The sequence below is a fragment of the Cibotium barometz genome, chromosome 53 (genome assembly GCF_041138505.1).
Source record: "Cibotium barometz isolate CiBa-2024 chromosome 53, ASM4113850v1, whole genome shotgun sequence".
Taxonomy (NCBI): Eukaryota; Viridiplantae; Streptophyta; class Polypodiopsida; order Cyatheales; family Cibotiaceae; genus Cibotium; species Cibotium barometz.
In genome coordinates, this window is record NC_141098.1 from 28453487 (window position 1) to 28462888 (window position 9402).

Consider the following 9402-nt stretch of genomic DNA (forward strand, 5'->3'; position numbering starts at 1 on the left):
CCCGGACAGCCAAGGGAGACGCTAACACACGGGTGAAGGTTGAAGGTCAAGTGTAGAGATTTGTCTTAGCCAAAACAGGTCAAGGTTCAGTCTTTTATATTCAGATTTTGCATCATTCTAATAAAAGCAAATACACCATTTGTGGTGGGGGCCCTACAGAGGGTATTCGGGACCCAATACTGTGTCCTCTTCTCCCTCTCTTTCTCTCTCTATTATTCTGCACATCTACTTTCAATTTTGTGCATAATTCTCGTCTCGTGAACGATTGCTGATTTCTGAGCATTGAAGTTATCGATCTACCCTGAAGCTTCCACATGTTACAGAATGTTACGTTATTCGAAACTTGCACTAATTCTTGTTACACATCATAAGAACACCAGCAGGGCCCTTAGTCAAGAGGGCCAAGGGATGAAGTACCCCCCTCCCATCAAGGCAACTACTGCTTCTGCTGGAACCTCCCTGAACAGGGGCAAAACTAGCTAGGTACTCCCTGAAGGAATGCACAGCGGCGGACGATGGGAAAGTGGAAACACAGGAGAGAGTGAGAAAGAAAGAAAGAAAGATATATTAAGCATCTACTACAAACCCAATGGGCCTATGAGACCGAAGTGATACAATAATGTCTATGGCATATCTCATCATGGAATGGAAAATAAAACAGAAAGAAAACATAAACATAGCTAACTCACTGTGGTGATACGAAACTGTCCATGGAAACTCATCATGGAATACTAAGAACATAGAAACATGAGAGCAACATCAGCTCCGAGTAGATGGTATACCACTCTCCAAAATACCAAGCATGGAGCTAATGACTATGGCCAAGAGGTCTCCCTTAGCTATGTCACGTGGAAAAGTAGCTCGATGGAGGCAGTGGAGCATGTCCTAGATCTGGAGTTGATGAGGTGATCGGGGCCAGCGGGGCCGGGGCCGTCAAGCACGCTGGAGTGCAGAGGCTCGTTTTGAGGTAACTCCTCTCAGGCGAGGTAGGTCTGGAGTAGCTCGTGGAGGGTCCACAAGATCCACTATATTGGTGTCCACCACCTCCTGGGTCCCAAAGAAACTGGTGATGGTTGACTGGCGAGGAAGGGGGCAAGGTGGCTGGGGCTGAAGCTCTCTCAAGAAGGTGTCCCTGTGTCTGCGGAGCTTAAGCAAGAAGAGGCCTAGGCAACGCTAGTCCTAGAAGTCAATGATCTTGGAGAGTGGACCAAATCCCTCACGAAATAGATAGTGAAACATCCCGCATATCTCATAGTATACTGGGCAGTGGCATATGTTGCAATGCTCCTCCGTCTCAACCTCTGTATGGCATAATCAATAGATCCTCTCCTCTCTCGGTCTCCATATGAGCTTCCCGACTTTGAAGATGCACTTAGCTCTACCTGTCTCCACTCTGAGGTGGTGGGATGAAACCCATATCTGTCCAATCGCAATCCACATGGCATGGGACATGTGAACACTCAAGTAGCCTGAATCCATCATGAGTGAGGAAGTGATCTCTGTAGAAGTGCATCATGAGTGAGTGTGAGGAAGTGATCTCTGTAGAAGTGCATCTTCGTGGGGAGCTCTAAAGGTGTGATCCATGTGCAATGGGTGTAGAGACTGAGAAGATCTAACCGGATAACCCGGTTGGTATCCTGGTGAGAGCCGAAGAGAAGGGACATCCAAATTGTACGAAAGGGGGGGTAGGCGGTCCATGCGGAGCCCATATACTGAGAACCAAGTGGAAACTAGTGCATACCATACTCCAGAGTGGCCCTCAAGTGCTAGTTGTCTTGACGACTCTAGGGCAAGCCTCGAGTACCTGTGGGGATCCATGTGACTGGAGATATGTGACTGTCTGGAAGAGTGCATCCACTACCATCGGGACTGCAACAAACTCTGCCTGGATAATCTGGTGGGACTGATGGTTTGTTGCGGATCATACGAGAGAACATCATGACCTGGGGCCTCTCAACTCGCTGCCAATCCTCATCAGATAAATCTCGCACCCAAAAGGCTACTCCATATATCAAGGCTGGTGTGACGAGGGTGTCAAAAAGCCAACCCTTCGTCTTGGGCTCCTTGAAATGTGCCTAGAAGCACTACCGCTCAAGTAAGCTCAAGGCTGCATATCCCCATGTCACTGTGGCATATACTGCCAGAAAGCATGGTGAAGCGTGGGCCACTGAAAGTGACACACACCAAGGTAGACATAGGATGAGACAATCTCCACAGGATCCCCTCTATATGTGAAGCTAAATTTGGATGTGAATGGGCGAGAGGTATTGAAGACCATTACCTTGGTTTTACCAAGGTTAACAGAGAGGTCCCACTGAGTGCAAAAGTCTTGTAAGGCATCCAACTGTCTCTGAAGCCCCTTGGCTGAGTTTGAGAGGAGGACGATGTCATCTACATAAAGTAGTATGGGGATCAATATGCCTGCCAGTGTAGGACTAGTCCCACCTAATCCGTCAATGAAGCTCAAGATCTCATCAATATAGAGGCCAAAAAAGAGTTGGTGATAGAGGGCAGCCCTGTTTCACCCCAATAGTGCTGGAAATCTCCTGTGATGTACCTCTTGGGACTCTCACTCGGACTCATAGAGGACAATGATGCTCCAAACCATGTCAAATGGGACTCCTATCTCCTTTAGATGGTGTAGGAGGCGGTCTTGGGGTACAATATCAAAAGCTTTGCGGAAATCCACAAAGCATCAGTAAATCCTCGATGATGGCACGGAGGGTGAAGATGTGGTCAAGGGTAGAGTATCTCCTCTGAAAGCCAGCATATTTTGAGGCTTTGCATCCCTGGCTCGCTATACAAATGAACTGAGCTCCGCCTCTAGCACTGATCCATAGAGTTTGGCCAATGTGTGGCCAATCATGATGGTCCTATAATTATTAGGATCAAGTGGATCTTCAGCTTTGAGGATGGGGGTGATGGTGTTGGTGGACCAAGAGGGTGGAAATCCTTCACAAAGGACTCTACTGAACATGTAGGCTAGTAGGGGCACCAGGGTATCATCGGCATGCGAGATGTACTCGATAGTGAGTCCCTCATGATCCTAGGCTCGCCCATTGCGTAGTCTACGAATGGCCTTGAGGACCATGCCCTTTGTGAAGAAGGTGGAGGTGGTGGGTCATGGATCTGGGGGTGGCTAATGGGGGATATGATAGAGGGAGTGTGCATAGGAGAGAGAGATGGAAAGAAACGCAGGTATATACCTTCTCTCAATATCACCAAACAAGAAACACATGCTGGTACAAGGTCCCGAGCAAGAGGGGAAGATGACCTCGGGTTGTCCAGGATGGACTTCCAATAGCAGATCCCAGTGGTCCAGGATGGACTTCCAGCAGCAGATCCATGTTGGCCAGGATGGTCATCCAGCAGCGGCGTCAGTGATGGAGGCAGGTTACAGCGCAGTTTCTAGCAGCAGCAGCAGTGGGCACACCTGGGTTGGCTCACCTAGGGTGAGTGTGCCAGACAGCTTGAGCCAGAGTGGTGGTACCTTTGAAGGATTCAAACCATCAGTTTCAGCAGTATCAGACAGCTTCAACAGCAGCAGACCAGCTTCTGCAGTAGCAATGAATTCTCCTTCAAAGAGGGACTAGACCAGCAGCAACCAAGTTCTCCTTCAGCGGGGGACTAGACCAGCAGGAGCAGCTTCCCTTTCAGAGGGGGAGTTTCTTCAGATGGCACCTTTGGGAGTCAGGCCATCTAGCATCGGTAGCAGTGGAGTGGCATCTAGGATGGAGGCAGGCCACTCAGCAACAGTAGATAGATGGCACCCTTTGGGAGTTAGGCCATCAACAGTAGAAAGATGGCACCATATGGGAGTCAGGCCATCTAGGTTCACTAGCAGTGGAGTGGCATCTAGGATGGAGGCAGGCCACTCCGTAGTAGCAGCAGCAGCAGCAGTAGGATGGCATCCAGGATGGAGGCAGGCCATCCAGCAGCAGCATCCGTGGCATCCATGATGGAGGTAGGCCACAGAGCAACACCAGTGGGGTTCCTTTCAGGACTCAGTAGCAACAGCACCAGTAGCATCTGTACGAGCATCAGCAACAGTAGATTTCCTTCAAACCTTTCTATGATGGAGAGCCTAGAGGGGGCATCAGTTTTAAGCACCAGCAGCCTCTTGGATCAGCAGTTCTTCAGCCAACTCCTGTGGTGTCTACTTCATCATGTAGTCCCACACCCAGGTTCTGAGAGGGGGTGTTAGCATCAGTGTTCATCTCCTGGTTGTGAGCCCTACACCGAGTCAGTGGGGGACAAGGGAGGTCTGACACTAGTGTAGTGTTTAGGTCACTTTTTGGGCCACTTTTAGGACCTTTGTCCAACCCACTCTTTTTGGCCTACCACTTCTATTATTTTCTCGTGGGCTGGTTTAGGGTGTGCCTATAGATGGGCACCCCCAGCGCCCGCATAATTTGTCTGTTGAATCTTTCTCTTCAGATTAGTGAGCTCTCTCTCTTTCAGGAGCTAGCAGGAGTAGTAGCAGTACCTATCACGCTCATGTGTGTATGTGCTGTCTCTTTCAGTTTTGCTTCCACTCACGTACTCATTCTGACACTATGGTGGTTATGATGTTTTGATTGAGCAGTTCTAGGCTCTCATTAGCACCAATGCAAGCATCTGTAAGCATCATTAGGGTAGTCCACATAATGGAACCAAAGCTCGCCAAAATAAATAAATAAAGTTTTCCGCTAAAAAAATCCTCCTCTTAGTGCTTATAGAATTGAACTTACTTCACATAATTTGTAATTCTACACTTCACTATTAACGTTTAGACATCAAATGTAGCTTTCTCACTATCTGATTCCAAGGCACCTTTTTAGAACAGTAAGGGCAATGTATGCTAACATCTTGACAATTCCTCTGTGGGTTTTTGTCAAGGATGTCTTGATATTATGGTGATAGCATAAAGAAGGAACTCTTTCCATCATAAAGTCATATTTAAAGATCAATTACCACTTGCTTACAAAACCTCTCGTGCTATCAACCAGCCAAAGCCTTACATTAGCATAAAGAAAGAACTCTTTCCATCATAAAGTCATATTTAAAGATCAATTACCACTTGCTTACAAAACCTTTCATGCTATCAACCAGCCAAAGCCTTACATGGAACCAATTTCAGAGAACAATCAATCACATACTTTTGATGAAGCCCTCACGTAGAATTCATCTTTGTAAGGAAATTTGGTGAGCTAGGTGCAAATTATCGATGCTATCCCTCACTACAAGGAGGCCAAAAAGATAGCATAAGGAAAGTTTATTCTATTTTTTGTTTAGTTAGAGTTTGAGACCCATGAGAGGATAATGCTGAAACTTTGAACCTACACCTTTACCCACACTTCAACATGATCCCCTCCAGATGGAAACCGAGTGGTCAACTTATGCCCTTCTCTGCCATTAATCATCAGTAGGGTCCTCAGCCCTGCTTTGCCCTTCAGATGGAACCGAGTAGGGACATAAAGACACGTACTCATTGTAGGAGTGTCAATGGCTCAATTTGTGGGAGAAAGAGGCTTTAAGTATCAAAGTTGAATAGATGCAACCTGTGAGGTGGGATTTCTATCCGAAGGGACTTGGTGCCTTGAGGGTATGCTAGCCCGCCCCGAATATTATGCATCTATATGGGGAGGAGGTGCAAGGAGAGGCAAAGCACGGAACCTCGCTTCCTAGGGTGCCTACCATGGGTCCGTGCTTTGCCTCTCCTTGCACCTCCTCCCCATATAGATGCATAATATTCGGGGCGGGCTAGCATACCCTCAAGGCACCAAGTCCCTTCGGATAGAAATCCCACCTCACACAACCCAGGAAAACCTTTCCTGGTGAAGATTCAAAATCTGGAAGCAAGAGAGGGTTTGAATCTTCACAAGCCAAGACAAAGCCCACAATCAGCAATGGCCTGTTTTAGAAAGCTTCCACAAGTTCCTTCTCTAACTTCAGGTTTCAGTACCTGTCCCAATCATGTTCTACTGGCTTTTAAAAGTGTGCAGAGGGCCAACCGAACTGGCTGTTCAAAATAGTCCGCTGTCGCTCAAGCAAAGCAGCCCCGCATCCCACCTTAAGGAGCTGCCCTCTCACCCTCAGTTCACCAGTCTGTCTTGGCATACCAGCACCGAAAAAGAGCCCCCCCTAAAATGCAGTTTCCCTAGCCAATTCCCAACCAGTTTCAGCCATAGTGCTTTGCCCCTGCAGCAGTTCGGAGCAAGTATTCTTTTGGAGCAGCAAAGTCTTTGATTAGCACCACTATCCAGTATAGGCAGGTAACACAGTGAGGCCATTAGGCTTGCTGTAGGTATCTTTCTTCATCTACATTTAGCACTCCTATCCAGTGTAGGCAGGTAACACAGTAAGGCCATTAGGCCTGCTGTAGGTATCTTTCTTCATCTACATTTACACTCAAAATATGTCTCCACAGGAACATACACCTTCCTCAAAGTTATGAACTCGATAAGAGTCGCTTATAATGATCTGCCTATTCTCAATTTTTGAGATGATTTTACTGGCATTATGGCAGTCGTGACACACGCGTAGATTTTTAGTTACTCGAATAGTTGCACCTTTAGCTGTTGCAAGAAGACCAAAACAAATGGCCAGCTTTTCACAGTGCCCAAACAAGGCTTCTTCCTTATCCTCTGCTGAAACAGAATCCAAAACTAAGCCCAACTGTGGTACATACCCTTCTTGCTTCATTGCCATTCTTAATTCATTGGACTTGGCATAGATATTAACACTTGCAGGATGTGTTTTATCCCCCACTGTAAACTCATGAACCTTCCGGTTCACTTCAATCCAGGCCCTACCAGGCTTTCTCCACGCACTGGCACATTTCCTTGAATTCCTCAACTTGTGAGCATTATCCCACATCTGAGCATCAGCATAGATGTTTGACATGACCACATAACTAGCTGAGTAATTAGCATCTAAAGAGACAACTTGATCAAAACATTCTCGTCCAAGCTTCACGTTACCATATGCTCTACAGGCACTCAGCAATGACATCCATCCACTAAGCACAGGTGGAATCGGCATGATTTCTAACAATTCCTCTGCCTCGTATAGATGCCCGGTGCGCCCTAAAAGGTCAGCCATGCAGTTCAAGTGCTCAATATCTGGAAAGATACCATGGACTTCTCTCATAGACTTGAAGAGCTGTTGACCTTCCCAAACTTGTCCTGCGTGACTGCAAGATGTTAAAATAGTAGTGTATATCATGCCATCAGGCCTCAACCCCTGTTCTTGCATGTCCTTAAGACATTGCACAGCCAACCCAGACTTTCCATGCTGAGCATATGCTCCGATCATCACTCCCCATGCTATGACATCTTTCTCTGGAAGTTCCACAAACACGTCACAAGCCTCTTCCAGACAACCACACCTGGCATACATTTCGATGAGGGTGCTACCAACCATCACATCTGATTCCAGGCCGTTACCAATTATCTCGCCATGTATCAGCTTACCCTGGACTATGGCTCCTACACTGCAACATGCTTTTACAGCGCATAAAAGCACGACCCTGTTTGGCATAATGCCCTCATCTCGCATTTTGTCAAAAAGATCTAAAGCAACTACACCATCCCCACGTTGAGCATAACCTGTAATTATTGCACCCCATGATACAATATCTTGTGCTGGCAAATTATCAAACAAATTACGGGCCTCTTCAAGGCTTCCACACTTTGCATACATGTCAACAAGAGCACTACAGATAGCCGTGTCTGATTCATACCCACTTCCCATTAACTTCTTATGTACCATCTTGCCTCGTTCTAGAGCTCCCACACTACCACAAGCTTTCAAAATGCATGAAAACGTGATCTTGTCAGGCTTTATACCCTTTTCCTGCATTTTATCAAAAAGTTCAAGTGCAGCCTTAGCATTTCCATTTTGTTGAACTCCAACCATAATTGCGTTCCAAGTGACCACATCTTGAACTTTTGACTCGTTGAATAATTTGCCTGCCATCTCCAAGGTGCCACATTTGGAATACATGTAAATAAGCGTATTGCGAACTGCCTTGTCAGAATGCAGTCCACATTCTCTTATCTGTTCATGAATCTGCCTGCCCTGCTCAACGTTTCCTGCCATCCAACATGCTTTTAGGGCTCCCAAAAAAGAGGCTCTGCTTGGCTTTATGCCTTCTTGTTGCATTCTCTGGAAAAATTCAAGTGCAGGAGAACTATGCCCTCGGTGAGCATAGCCTTCGATCATAGCATTCCAGGACACCACATCTCTCTGCTGAAGATCATCGAAGACTTTGCGGGCTTCTTGCAAGCACCCACATTTGGCATACATGTCAACAAGAGTGTTGCTGGTGAAGACATCTGATTCGAATCCACATCGGACAACCTTGTCGTGTATCAGCTCACCCTGTTCTAAGGCTCCTATATTGCCACAAGCTTTCAAGACACCCGGGAATATGAATCGGTTCGGCATGACACCTTCCTGCAGCATGATGTGATAGAAATCAAGGGCCCTTATATGTTCGCCATGTACAGCATGAGCTGAGATGACGGCCTGCCATGTATGGACAGTTCTGTCTGCAAGCTTCCAGAACACTAGAGTTGCTTCTTGCAGGTGTCCACACATGGCAAAGAGGCGGACGAGATGGTCTCCAAGGGCGGCCACGGAATCGAGACCATTGCCGGCCATTAGGGTATAAAGTTTTCTGCCACAAGCAACATCCTTCTTTCTAGTACATTCAAGAAGAAGGCTATAGAATGTATCACGAGAGACAGGAAAACCTCGCCTATCCAAAAGGGCTAGGGTTTGCACAGTCTCGTCCAAATCTCCGAAATGACACATATTACGAAGGTTGGTTAAGCTTACCGGTTCAACAGGAAGGGATAGACAAGGAGCAGAGACCAGTTTTACAGAGGAAGGAGCTTCAAACCCTAATCGGAAGTGGCCCTCCTGGCCCTGCTGTTGTTGCGGATGTTGTTGGCCGTTTGAGCAAGGCAGTGCCAAGCTCATCGCGCCATAGCTCGAACAAGCGGCCATCTTTCCCGAGCTCCCTCAGAGATTGGGGGGGGGGGGGGGGGGGGGGGGGGGGGGGGGCGTGTAAAAGGTTTGGAAAATTAAGCTAGAGTGAATTCAAATTTTGAAAAATTCTTCGGAAAAAACTTCTCAAATTTTAAAAGTGTGAAGAAAAAGTGTGTGTGTGTGTGTGTGAGAGAGAGAGAGAGAGAGAGAGAGAGAGAGAGAGGACTAGGGAATTAGCAAATGATGCATGTTCATAGGTGATCTAGTGGAGAGCCATATTGTGGATCATCATCTTTCTACAGCATGGAGAGCTGCAAGGAGTTAACAAATCGGTATTCCCTAGTAGGTTCAAGCATGTCTAGCTGACACATTAGCCCTCATAAAAAAATTTTAAAAAATCTACAACTGTACTTAGCAGCCAAAATC

General features: G+C 46.9%; 1 pseudogene across 1 annotated transcript; it reads right to left on the bottom strand.

Moving 5' to 3' along the window:
• Nucleotides 1–5874: 5874 nt before the first annotated feature.
• Nucleotides 5875–9013, bottom strand: LOC147608485 (putative pentatricopeptide repeat-containing protein At3g15130 pseudogene; annotated as a pseudogene). Its single transcript, XR_015264467.1, has one exon. The product of XR_015264467.1 is annotated as a putative pentatricopeptide repeat-containing protein At3g15130 pseudogene (transcript).
• Nucleotides 9014–9402: the final 389 nt, after the last annotated feature.